Genomic DNA, 14363 nt, shown 5'->3' with positions numbered 1-14363 from the left:
ATCTTGTTCAGTGGTTGCATGTCATTGGCTGATGACACTGCAACTCAGCTGTGTTGGCTGCAATTAGCATTTCAGAACAACAGATTGGTTAAGAGGCAATCACCTGGTAATGAGAAACATGTTAAAAAGGTAAACAGATGGCTATGGGGAACTTTCCTCACACAGTAAACACATTGCCAAAAACTTTATATACTTGCACATCTCAACAGAGTATTGTACTCCATCAGGTATGTGACCTTTTTATTTACAACATGATGCATATGTGTGAATATTCTTACTGGGGATGGGGATTACAGCATTAAGCTTTTCTGTGATAATGACATGTCATTGATCTCCATATTTGTTACATTTACAGAGGATGTACAATACATCAAGGGTGGAATGTTTTTTGTCAATGTGGCACACTGGTCTCGTGAGACTGTCCCATGACAGTGGTTGTTACAGCCCACTGTTATTTGTTTGGCACTGTTGTTTTGATATATTATTAGGGGGGTTGCCCCTAGGGGACACACTACAATGGACTCCAGTGTTGGGTTTATGGTCATACAGCAGTATCTCTCATGGCACACACATGAATAGCAGACTATTGCGAGTATCTTATTTGTTGTATCCACATGCTTAGTATGTTTGCACACTGTGGAATATGACATGTGTGATCAAGCAGTGGATACTGACAGTCATTATGTTCTTGTTGTATCTCTACATTGTGTGCTTCCACATATGTGGTCCTGACATGTGTTCCCATTTTGTTGTCTTTCAGGAAACATGTATCCCAAAATGATATAATACTGGAAGGCCTCTGTGAACACCATGAACTCTTATTGTGCAGGGGGAGGCAAAACAGGGAACAGCGGGCAGCACTGTAGGCTGGCCTAACCCATGATGTGAATGCCATAGGTCATCAGAGCAGGACATATGAGCAGGTTCGACACTGTGCAACAGTCGTGATTAATGCTGCATGCAGAAGAGCAGCAGATGTAGCTAGTAATCATGGTGTCACCGGTGGAGAGCTAGCAGCAGAACAACCACTCTCAGCCACTGAGGAATTCCTGGTGAACCTAGAAACACACGACAGATCACAGGCATCTATCACACCGTACATTGTAGATGTGGTTACCACAGTTGCCATGACAGAGGAGCATCCAGGTAAGCTTAGTTTGATCAGCACTGGAATACTGTAGTATTCAGTGTGTCAGGGTGCACATATTTTTACGTGGGTGTCAGGTCTTTGTTCTTTGTGGGAAGGGGTTTAAGTGCAGTTTGAATTTCATGCTCAGATATTGACCAACATAACAATTAACACAGTAGCTACTGTAAATGTGAGCTATGTGATGTATTACCTAGTTATAGTGCAACATGCAGTGGTACTTACATTATCTCCCCCTCAACTTTTCACAGGTCTGTCAGGTATTGGACAAGGCCGTGGTCCTACTCCTGGTAAGCACAACACTGTTTTGTTACAGATGTAGATTTACAGCAGTGTATCTCAAAGCACCATCCCAGGCCTGCTGCCTGGATTGCTGTACTGTTGCCATGATTGCTAACTGCACAGATATTTTCTAACTGTACACACATTAGAGTTATACCTATGCCTTGTAGGTGTGACCACATTGATAGCTGTGACAGTGTTGTCAGGACATTACAGATTCTCATATGTGTCAACTGTGCAGAGTCTACACAAAAGTCAACAGTGTACCTCAATTTTGCTGATGCGATTGCTGTGTAAAGAGCTTTTACTTACAAGTAACTACAGCTGTTTGTGGGAAAAGTAGTGTTCTCATGTCCTACATTATGAGGTTAGGTTTTAAACAGGTCTGTATTAGTGACAACAGTGTATAGTGCTTTGTGTGTGTGTGTGTGTATATATATATATATATATATATATATATATATATATATATATATATATATATATATATATATATATATATATATATATATATATATATATATATATATATATATTGCAACATAGTACTGCAGAGCAAAATAGTGCAGGTATTAATGTACTGCTTTGCCCTTTCTTATCATAGGTGACCAGGGGGATTGGTCTCTGCCCTCTACACAACCTGATGTCAGTGTCTCTTCCAACTCTGATGATGTGAGGCACAGGTGGGGGTTTCAGGGGCTGAATCTGTCCCAGAGGTTGACATCCTTCTTTTGCTTTCATTGTCACTGCACACAGTCAGTATACCTACACATTCTTAGTCCCTGGAGGCCACAGATATTGGAAAGTCCAAGGGAGGTGACATTGAATAGGGAAGTGTAGCAACTATGGCTCCAGTGAGTGTAGACACTGGCCATAGCCAGAGACCTGGCAAGGTTCCACATAGGCGGATTGATACGGGTGCTCGTAGGAGCCCTGCTGTCCTTCCACCACCTGTTGCAGGTGTCACATCATGGGTCACTCTGCATATATTTTGGGCCATCATGGAGGTACAGGCACATTCTGAAAGAAACTCCAGATGTATGCTTAGGGTATGGATGCAGCACAGTCTGACATCCGTGACTGCCTCCACCACATTGGTGACACCCTGGATCACTTCACTGATTCAGTGGAAAGAAAGTGATCTGAGACAGATCTGAGACAGATCGCAGAATATCTGTCTTGGAATGCACATTGTCTGTGTTGGAATATCTGGTTGGAGTTGAGAGTCAGACTCGTGGACATAGGTCAGCAACCCCATCTGCTGCCAATCCTTGTGGCAGTGCACAATCCCACACCCATAGTGGCAGCTCTCCAGAGGGGAGTGTGCTGACCACACCAAGATGTGGCAGGCCATGGGATTGTAGTCCTGGGCATTCCCGTGGAGGACATGGTCCCAGCAGACAGCAATCACCATCAGGTACTAGCATCGCATCTGACCTTGGGCATGGAGGTGCCAGTGGAACTCCTGGCACAGCCAGTTCATGTGTTCAGGGGCAGAGACAGTGAGCTGTCAGCTCTACCATGTGCAGTTCAAAGCTGTCCAACATACATACATAGAAATATGTAGAAACCACCAACTGATAAATACAAAACAGGCCCAGGTCCCTTCTTCGCTAGAAAACTAGATTTATTTACATACATGTAGGGCTAGCACTGAGCTTGACAGTGTTCATGCACACACTCATACACCACTGTCAAATTAAGGTCACCTGCAGACACATAAGGCACATTTCCATGATCCATCAGATTTCAAAAGCTCTCACCACTTGTATTTGATTAGAATATTGCAGAGTATTGGAGAATATTTCAGCAAGATTACAATATTTTTTATAAAAGCAGCTTATTCTGACAAAGATGCACACACCAAAGCATTCATTTTGCTAAACCTAGCTGGATCAGAGGCCATAGAAAGAGAGTGTTCATTTGTGTATGCACCAGCAGTATATGAGGGAGAAGGTGAAAATCGCCATATTGTTGTACAGGCTGAATCAAGTGAAGACCCCAAGTGTCTGAAGTGCAAATTCAGAGAAACGTGTAACCTCCAGACAAATATTACATTAGAGAGGCATTTGTTTTACACCAGAGATCCAAAACCATGGGAAACTTTTTGCAGCTTATATTACTGACCTGAGGAACAAAGCTAAAATGTGTCAGTTTGGTGACTTAAAAGATGAGTTGATAAAGGACAGGCTTGTGCATGGTATTAATAGTGCTGCTGTGAGAAAGATTTTTCTTTGTGACAATGATTTAATGTTGAGTAAAGCTAGTGAGACTTGTCAAATCCATTAAGTTACAGAAAAGCACACAAGTATGCTTGCACGTGATAAGAGCATGGTTTCAGCAGGCTCCAGAGCAAATGTAGACAGCATGCAACATGTGGCAAGCAAAAGCAGGCCTAAGCACATGGCATCTACAGCCCCTGTGGGTTCTCCTAGGAGACCATGTAGTCTTCCAGCAAGTTCTAAGAAAGGAGCATGCTCAGTGCAGTACAAGTGTGAATCAGCAAAACCCAAATCCAGCTTTATTGTTAGCTGTCACAATTGTGGTGCCAATCATGAGTCTAAAAGAAAAAAATGCTTAGCATTTGATCAGCAATGCCATAAGTGTAAAAAATGGAACCATTTTCAAAAGTTTTCAAGTCAAGTAAACCTTGCACAGTTATAATGAAGGATCACTCAAATAAGCAAGTTGATCATATAGACAGCTGCAATTCTACTTTCTGCATAGATGGTGTATCAGTAATTGGTGAAAAGGTTAATGCAGTGAATTTGTTGGCAAAGAATGGAGTGTTTTGTACTGTCCAAATCAATCGTAAATTCACTGAGCTCAAAGTAGACACTGGTTCAAAGTGTAATGTTATGTCAGCAGATACATTTGCTAAGGTGAGAACTAATGAACAACTCAATGTGGCTAGCAATGTGAAACTTGTTGCTTATGGAGGTGAAGAAATTCAAACCAAAGGCTCAGTAGTGCTTTCATGTTATGTGGCTAGGAACTGCTATAGCTTGTTATTCCATGTAGTTTGAAGACCTGTGCAGTCGTTAGTGGGTCTCAGAGACAGTTTGAGAATGAATATGCTTTCTTGTACCAAAGAAGTTCATCATATAAGCACATATCCTAGTTCCAATTTTTCTGAAGCCATTTTCTCAGAGCATGCTGATGTTTTCAATGACAAGGTGGGCAAACTTCCAGTTCTGTATTCTATGAAGTTAGACCCAGAGGTCAGTCCAGTAGTCAGACCAGCATTACACTTCCAATAGCCATGCAGGATAAAGTGAAAGCTCAACTGGATAAAATGGTGCTGCAAGGTGTAATTTGTCCAGTTGCAGAACCGACTGAATGGGTGTCGTCTATGGTAGCAGCCCACGAGAAAGGCTCAGATGAAATCAGAATATGTATTGACCCAAGAGATTTGAACATGGCATTAAAGAGACCGCATCATCCAATGCATACAGTGGAGGAAGTCGCAGCCCTGATACCCGTCTTAGATGCAAAAAAATTCATTTTGGCAAGTGATGCTTGATCACAAATCCTCATTACTGACTACTTTCAGTACCCTGTTTGGCAGATATAGATTCCTAAGAATGCCATTTGGAATAAATTCTGCAAGTGAAGTCTTCCAGCATGCAATGAAGCAAATTTTTTCAGGTTATCCCTGTGCCATAACAGTAGATGATTTATTGGCTAGAAGCAATGGTGAAGCAGAGCATAGTTCTAGCTAGAGCACATGAAGTGAACTTAATGCTCAATTCTCTAAAGAGCAAATTCAGACTACCAGAAGTTACATATGTAGGTCATTTATTTACCAGCACTGGCTTGAGACCAGACCCATCCTATTCTTGAGATGTCAGCACCAGAAAATGTTCAAGCTCTACAACGTTTTCTTGTCATGGTCAGCTATTTAGCCAAGTTTATACTAGACTTCAGTGAGTTGACAGCACCTTTGAGAGAGTTAATACACAAAAATGTTACATAGTCTTGGTTGGAAGAGCAGCAGAAAGCATTTGAAGACCTTAAGAAGAAAATTACCACCCCACCTACATTAAGATACTATGTTGTCAATAAACCAATCACTCTTTCCTGTGATGCTTCAAAATTTGGTCTTGGGGCAGTTATTCTTCAAGAAGACAGATCAGTAGCCTATGCATCTAGAACCCTTACCCAAACTGAAATGCAATATGCTCAAATCGAGAAAGAACTTTTGGCAATAGTGTTTGCATGTTCAAAGTTTCATGATTATATCTATGGTCAGGCTATTCAGATTGAAACTGATCACCAACCTCTAGTTACTATTCTAAAGAAGCCTATGCATTCAGCTCCAGTGAGATTACAAAGAACGATCTTCAAATTGCAAAAGTGCAACTTCAAAATGGTCTATACAAAAGGCAAACTTCTTTATCTGGCTGATACCTTATCCAGATCACCCAGAAATATAACAGAACAGCTTCACGCAGAGAATTTTGACTTTGATGTAATGGAAGTGCATAATTTTTCTACCACAAGACTTGATGAGCTGAGAGATCATACAAAGACTGATCCAACTTTGCAAAACCTCAACCACTACATTAAAGTTGGATGGCCGTCAAAGCAATCTAGTGTACCACCTGAAGTACAAACTTATTTTCCTTACAGAGATGAGATGTTGATGGAAAATGACATTATTTTCAAAGGTCCAACAATTGTTGCTCCTGCTTCCTTACAACATGAATATATCCAGATTGTGCATTGAGGTCACCCAGGTTCCAAATCTACCAAAAGAAGGGTGAGAAAACTAGTATTTTGGTCTTCTCTATTAAAAGACATTGATAAAGTACTTTCTTCTTGTTCAGTATCCAATAGTACTAAACCACATTTGCAAAGAGAACCACTTCAGCTAAATCAAGTTTCTGAACTACCTTGGTCAGCAGTAGCCACTGATATATTCGAGTGGAACAATCAGCATTGCTTAGTATTGGTAGACTCTTATTTGAATTGGGTTGAGATTGATTTACTACCTAATCTAACGTCCACTGCTGTTATCACTAAGTTGAAATGTCATTTCTCAGTCCACGGTAGTCCACACAAAGTTGTTTCTGACAATGATACTCAATTTACTAGTCAGTTGTTTCAGAAATTTGCAAAAGATTGGGACTTTGTACATTTTTATTTTTATTTTACATTTGTTAACCGGGCTAGTCCAGCTGGATACATGTCCATTTTCAGTGGAGGCCCGAGGAGAAAAGCTCTGCTACAGTACTGAATAAACATATAAATATAAAACTAAAATATTTTCAAAATATACAGAAATAAACTAAAGTAAAATGAAACATAAAAATTACCAAGGTATGATAGAATAAACATACAAGTTGAAACTACTGCAATTATGTATGGCATATAACTACATTTCTAGCATGGACAGAGATTAAGTTAACGTTACATACACAGTTGCAATATAAGGAAGGTTGAAGAATAAGTTCTTTTTGTGAATGGAAAAAGAGCAGTCAAGCTAGGAGAGGAGGTCTAATTTGCTAAAGTGAGGGAGTGAGAAGAAATGGGTATAGAGGGAAAAGATAGTATGGGAATAAAGGAAAAGAAAAAAAAGGGTTAGTCAGGGTTATGGCAAGAGCATAGCCAGTGGTTGGAAAGGAAGAGTTTTAGGTTAGTTTTGAATAGTGGGAGAGATGTAAGGGAAGTAAGGTCATTTGGTAGTAGGTTCCATATTTTACCCACTGAGTTGGAAAATAAGGTGTCACCTGCTAAGTTATTAGATAAAGAAGTATGAATCAATAATTTGTTGGATGAGCGTAGACTCCTCAGTTTGTTATAAGGCTTTATGAGGGTGGAGAGCATAAGAGTGTTTTCAGGGTGGTAAAGGGCTTTGTGGACAATAGTAAGTTGGTTAAATGTTATTAGTTGAGGTAGCTCTAGCCACCATAGTTTTTTTAGGTTTAGACAGTGGTGAGTCCTATATGGAGAGTTTTGGGCAAATCTGGCAATATTGTTATAGGCTGTAGATAGTTTGTTGAGATTATATTTTGAGAGATTAGTATAAATGGGGGAGGCATATAATAGGGTAGATATTAAGTGGGTTCTAGCTATAGTAGTTCTGGCTTCAGGAGTTAGGAAAGATTTGATTCTGTAGAGAGAACCTAGTTTTCTGTTAGTAGATTTAATTGTATCATTTATGTGGTTATCAAATTTTAGTTGATTGTCAATTGTAATACCTAAGAGTTTGGTGGTAGGTTCTGGATTGATAAGGGTACCATTATTGGATGTAAGTATGAAGTTAAGGGAGACAAATGAGTGGGTGTAAAAAGCAGGAGTTTAGTTTTCTTAGGGTTGAGGAGGAGACAATGGTTAGAGAACCAATGCTCAATAGTTGTGAAGGTCTTTTGTATAAGACAGTGAAGTTCAGATTGTGTTGAGGCATAGCAAATAATGGTGGTGTCATCTGCATATTGAATGCAAGTTGATAGAGAGGTGGCTAGATGGAGGTCGTTAATAAAAATAGAGAACAGTAGAGGACCTAGAATAGACCCCTGTGGAACCCCTATAGAGGTGGGGAGGAGGTCAGAGAGATGGTTATGCCAGAGAACAGCCTTTTTTCGGTTATCAAGGTAGGATGTGAACCAGTTTATGGCAGGATTGTCAAGAGAGAGATTTTAAACAATGGAGGAGCAGTTGATGATTGACCATGTCAAATGCTTTGGACAGGTCTACAAAGAATACTGAAGAAAGAATATTTTTATTGCGGTTGATGTTGATAGAGTCAATGAAGGATAGTAAGGCTGTGGAAGTACTATGGAATGACCAAAAGCCATGTTGACAGTTGGCTAGGAGGTTATGGTGTAATAAGTGGTTTAGTAGCTGCTTGTGGATACATTTCTCCATTATTTTTGCAAGAGGGGATAGTAATGCTATGGGGCGGAAGTTGGAATATTCCAAAGAGTCACCACCTTTAAAGAGAGGGATAATATGTGAGATTTTCCAGATAGATGGAACTACACCTTCTTCTAAGGTCCTATTAATAAGTATGGAGATGGAGTAGGCAATGGCTTTTGCACCTAGTTGGAGGTATTCAGCTGGTAGGTTGTCAGCTGAGGGGGTGGAAGGTTTTAGTTTCTGAAGCAAGGATGAGATATAAGAGGTGGGTATAGGTTTGAGGTGGAATGGGGGTGGAGTGGGGCTGGGGGTAGGGAGTTTGGAGATATCAGGGCATTGTTGGTTTGCTAGTTTAAGTATAGCTGAGGTGAAAAAAGTGTTAAAGGCATTGGCAGTTTGTAATGGGCAGTCAGGGGTAGAGCAGTGGATTTGGTGTGGCCACTTTGCCAGGGGAGATTAGCATATTAATAGCAGTCCAAAATTTTTGAGGTTGATGAAGGGATGATTATTGTAGCTGAGTGTAAAAGTTCTTTTTGTCTTGCAGGATAGCTTTTTTTGTGATGTTTCTTTTTTGTCTAAAAGCTAGCTGATCAGTTGTGTTTTTAGTGGTTCGCCATTTAGCCCAGGTTTTATTTCTGCTAAGGATAAGTTTCCTAGTATTGTTTGAGAGCCATTGGGCTGACTTAGATTTGATTCTTATTGTACGCATTGGGGCATGATGTTCAAGTATAGTTAGAAAAGTATTATTGAAGTAACTAACAGCATCATCTATAAGGAGAGACTTAAGAGGTGACCAGTTAATTTTCATAAGTTCATTTTGAAAGAGATTGGGGTCAAACAATTTTTTGCAACGAGATGTTCTGACTAAGCTAGGGATGGTAAGATTAGTTTTATGCCTGATAATGTATGTTAGTGAGTGGTCACTAAGGTCATCGGGGAGAGTTCCTGTTGTATACATTTGATGTGGTCTATTTGTTAGTATCCAGTCAAGTAAGCTTTCCTTATTATTAAGTTTGTTTATTCTTGTAGGGGAGTTAATGGTTTGAGAGAAGCCATATAGGTTTAAGAAGGTGGAAGGATTGGTTTGTTTGCATAAATTCCAGTCAATGTTAAAGTCTCCTAAGATAATTGTTTCCTGAAGGAGATTTAGAGAAAGCCAATTTAATAGGTCTTCTAATATAGTGGGGTTTTTCCCTGGGGGAAGATATGTGCAGACAATATTAATTGTTTTGTGAGGGTTTAGCTGCAGTTTCGAAATAATTATATCAGCATTATTTTCTGATGATAGGTTATATGTTGTTTTATTAATGAGCATTTCGCTTCTATAGAGAATTGCAACCCCGCCACCTTTTTTCTTTAAGCGGTCCTGTCTGAGGATGTTATAGCCTGGGGGGGGGGGTAACTTCATTATCTTTTATTGAAGGTTTAAGCCATGTTTCTGTTAGGCAGAGGATGTCAAACTGTTGAACATCTAGAAGAGCATGAATTAGTGGTACTTTACTACAGATGCTACCACCAACATGTACATGTAACTATTAGTGCAGAATATCCACAGTCAAATGGACTAGCTGAACATGCATTACAGAGTGCAAAAGCAATTAATTGAAAGGTCAAAGTGTGACAATACTGATGTCTTTTTGGATTTACTTAATCTCAGAAACATACGCCGTGATGACATACTTGGCCCACCTGCTCAGAGACTTCTATACAGGCACACCAGAACAACACTGTCTATTAGTTCCAGTTTGTTGAGGCCTAGAGCTAAGAACAACAGAACCATTAGAGCCCAATTATTCAGGAAGCATTCTTTCCAGAAGTCCAGTTATGATAGCTAGAGCATATTTCTTCATCCATTGAAAGAAGGAGAGACAGTGAGGATACAAACGATGAAAGGTTTTGACCGAATTGGTCAAGTACCAGGTAAATGTACCGAGCCGAGATCCTATTTTGTAGAATCGGATGGTGTGGAGTACAGGAGAAATCGCTGACATCTTCTTCCTGTATCAGAATCGATATCGTAGCATTGTTCCTGTGATACAGACTCTAGATCTCAGAGCAATCCAGACAATGTTCCTGTTGCAGAATATGTCTTAATCTCTACTTCCATTTCTGATGATGTTCTTGATCTCCCTAAAGTTGAACATTCAGTAGAGACAGTCCCAGTTGCTAAATCTAATTCTAAATTTTATGTCATACAATTTGATCGTATTTTCCAGACCTAGTGTGAAATACACAGCGACCTGGACATAATTGTATATGTGCATCTAGTTCTGTATAATTGCATGACAAAGAATTATTTGTATTGATTGCATGTCAACTGATGTTGTCAATACTGCATGACCTATTTCTCAAAGAGGGAGGATGTAGAACAGAGTGTGTGTGCTGTATCTTTAAGAAGCATTTCAAGGACTGAACGTGCATATAAATAGCAAGCACGTGCTACCTTTAGTGCCATTTTGAGAGTGTAGTCAGAGAGTGAGGATGTATGAATGTAATAGCTAGTTTGTATATAAGTTTATCTAAGTTAAAGTTAGCCTCAGTCCTGATGTGTTTGTACATAATAAAGCTGCCTGAACAAAATCCATAAATACTTGTCTATTACATCCTGACTAGATGAGCGACATCCGTTATACTGATTAGGAGTAATATATATAATTATCGACCATGGGATGGGTAAGGCCAATCTATAACCAAATGAGATACGTTATTTCAAGCACAAAAGGGAAAGGAAACTGGCTGGGCTTAAAATGGCCCGTAAGGGCAGTTAGCCTAGTACCTACCAATGAGCCTATATTAACTTGTGATGCTTTTTCCTTACATTGCACAGCAGACAATGTGCTAAAGACTGTATATCTCCATTCTCTACTTTCCCTGGGAAAAGAAAAGGCAGAAAGAAAACCGACACTAGAAATGTGCGGTAGAATGCATCTCTCCCAAGTCTGAATCTTTTTATTTTGCTTATATAGAAATAGTCTTCCTCAATTCCTATATAAATAACCAGTCTCAATACAGTTATTATGTTACATCTTGAAACAGCACTGGATAGTGGTGAGCATATGTGAATAAAGTGATCACTCAAGTATATGTGAGTGAATGAATACTCGTGGGGTATTTAAATGCTTTTTTTATCTTTTTAATTAAGCACAATGTTTGCAACATCAAAATTGCCTGTTATAAGCACATAAGGTAAATAAATCAGGCTAGCAGTGCTGAATGTAATATGACAACAATGACCTGGGCAGTATATCTGGCTTCCATTTATGGGCCACCCTGGAGTCATGGGCTTTGGGCATCTGCTCAAATCAACCTTATTGTAATCCACCACTTGTCCTCAGGCCTAGCATGACTACTAAGGGTGGATGTCCAAACGAACATTATCAGATGACACTGAGATTCATTAGACAAAGGCCACTAACTTCTTACAGTTTAAATATACTATAATGGCATCCCTTCTGGTTTTAATGTTTTTTGGCCAAAAGTCTTTATAGATGTCACAAAAAGTGACATTGCTGTCAAACTCTAAACAATATACACAGATGCCGTGCCTGTCCTTGAAAGTGCTTTGTCTTTTGCAAGCACGTTTGCTCTACTTGGTCAGTATCCCCAGATCTTCATTTGGAACATCCTGTCCAGAGAAGATAAAAGGAAAATCAAATAATATGCAAAGACATCTACAAACATAAATGTCTTTATCAGAAAGGACAGAAATGCAGTTCCCTAGGTAGTACTTATCTATGTTCTTTCACTCATAGCTTGACACAATAGACTATAAAATGGCCTGGTCTGACTGTTTTACATTACTCAGCAAGAAAGATCTGAAGATGACTGTCAATGCATCTGCTTTTAGACTAAGACATGGAAACACATGGAAAGCAGAAATCATATGGCTGGCACAGGGGGGCAGGGATGCTCTCAAACTCTGGATGAATATCGGACTCTGCTTACAGCAGTGATTTCTGAAGTTGTGACTGCAGCAGTGACTTACACAAAGAAAATTGCTCTGCTGAAATGCTAATGAGGGCATAGACCACCATTAAGATTGCCTGTATGATGGCCTCCATGGACAGCTCTAGTCCTCACTGAGATGGGGAAACAAAGGGGTCTGTCTAATGGGGGAAATTTAAAGGTCTACAAATGAAGTAGGGGAAAAAGCATATACAAAAAAAGACTTCACTGTATTTGCAGACTTTATGAATAATAAAACCTTTTTTGGGTCATGGATAAAGTATGTTTCTTTCTCCTCAGCTGTTGCATAGGACATTGTTCTGGCTTAGAAGCAAAAATATCTGTACTTGTTCACAAGACAGAATCAATGATTATGTTAAAATCCAGGGCTTAAATAAAATGCTACTACACCAATATCACGAGTACTGGTTCATATTGCCATTTATCAAATATTGTATGGCCCTTCCATTCACCACCCCTCAGATTTCCCTGCTGACCGACTGAAAGCCACTGAGCTCTTATCTGTTACCTGAGCAGTCTCTCACCCTACCATTTTCTTCCACCATCCTATTTTACTGCTGACTCTCCAGGCACATTCAGTCACTCAGTGCTTTCCCATTAAATGGGCCTCTCAATATGAGGAAAGCTTGTCGTTTTGCAGCTCACCTACTATAGATCTAGAGAGAAAACCTAAGAAAAGCATTTTAAGTATGGTCTTGAAGTAGTTAAGCATTTTTTCTTCTTCTTCCCTGTGGGGGTTGTGATACAAATAAGTGGTAATTGTCTGTGTGCCACATAAAAGCTTTTACATATAGGTAAAAAATGTTTTAAACTGTCCTTTCAAGTGCAGTACATATATGCATACTACATGTAAATGCTCTATCCTGTCATTCATGGATAAGTACCTGTCTCTGGGGCGCTGAGTCCTTCTCTCCTTGTTCCTCCTAAAATAAACCTAGTCTTTCATCACCAATGGCAAAGAGGGATGAAGCCCTGACTGCAACATGAGAATGAGCAACCATTGCTGGTTCAGCCATCATGGGGGAGGAAGACAACTCTGGCTTTCCACTTGAATGATACCTTGTTGGAGCATTAAATGTTGTATTACAGATAATGAGCCTGCTGAATATTTACTCTTCTGGGTGTGCAATAAACCAGGAGAAAGAAGTGTGAAGAAGCACACAAGCTTTCCTGTTATCAGCAGCACTTGTGAAGCTCAAGGAAACTGATTCACTAGGTCCGGTAGACAGGCCCCTCCCTACTACCTATCTTTTACATCTCCAACAAATGAGTGAGATGATTTCGTTCTCTAGCCAAAGAATACATGGGCCACAGAGCTCTCACATGGGGTGAAGTTGCTTGGTTGTTGCCCAAAGACAGGAACAAACAGGTTGATGATGCAAAGGAAGGGGACCCACCCAAGGGAAGGGGGAGGGGATAAAAAGTCCAATCCTAGAATTAGCTAACAATTGCAAAAATAGACCCCTCACCTCTGTGTTATAGAATGGGCATTGCATTTGCATTACCATGAGCTACTAAAAATGATTCTTCCTCTGAACATAGTTTTTAGTGGTACACGCATCACACAATCCCACTGCAGCAAAGCACATAGTGACTTTGCAGCACAGAAATTGCTTTTCATATATCACCCCTGAAATCAGAAGTGTTTAGCAGGGGTAATTTATGTATTATTCTTGTTGTGCACACCTTCTCTTACCAGCAAGTATCTCACAGGTTACACCTAACTACAAAATGTCATCCACTATACACTGCCCTGCAAAAAGGATTACAGCCTGCCTTTGACTGAAAAAAAACCCTCCAAAAGCATAAAAAAAGAATAATAAAATAAAAAAGAGTGGGTCAGGTATCTTGCATAAAACCTACTTGAAAATAGCAAGATCTCCTGTCATTAATTTTGCAAGATATCCCCTATTTTCTCTTCCTTGTGATGTCAACTTCAGGATGGTAAACAAGTACACAAAAAAAATGGTATGTTAGCACTTGCCTTCTCTACTCAGTAAGCATCTGTAACCCCAAAGCACTGCTTTGCATGATTCAACAGGTGGCCATTGTTTTACTACTGAATGTTTACTCAGGGTATTTCATAGGACGTTGTTCTCCCTAATCT

At 39.7% G+C, this 14363-nt stretch overlaps 1 protein-coding gene across 2 annotated transcripts in view; it reads right to left on the bottom strand.

Annotated features, from left to right (window-relative positions):
- The window catches only part of FAM151B (family with sequence similarity 151 member B), a 630819-nt gene that overhangs the window by 231246 nt on the left and 385210 nt on the right, over window positions 1-14363 (bottom strand). The gene's annotated exons all lie outside the window — the stretch shown is intronic.

Source organism: Protopterus annectens, chromosome 2.part2 (assembly GCF_019279795.1).
Source record: "Protopterus annectens isolate FY-2018-M chromosome 2.part2, PAN1.0, whole genome shotgun sequence".
Classification (NCBI taxonomy): Eukaryota; Metazoa; Chordata; order Ceratodontiformes; family Protopteridae; genus Protopterus; species Protopterus annectens.
Note: the sequence above shows the minus strand (reverse complement) of the source record. Positions and strands in the feature narration are given on the sequence as shown.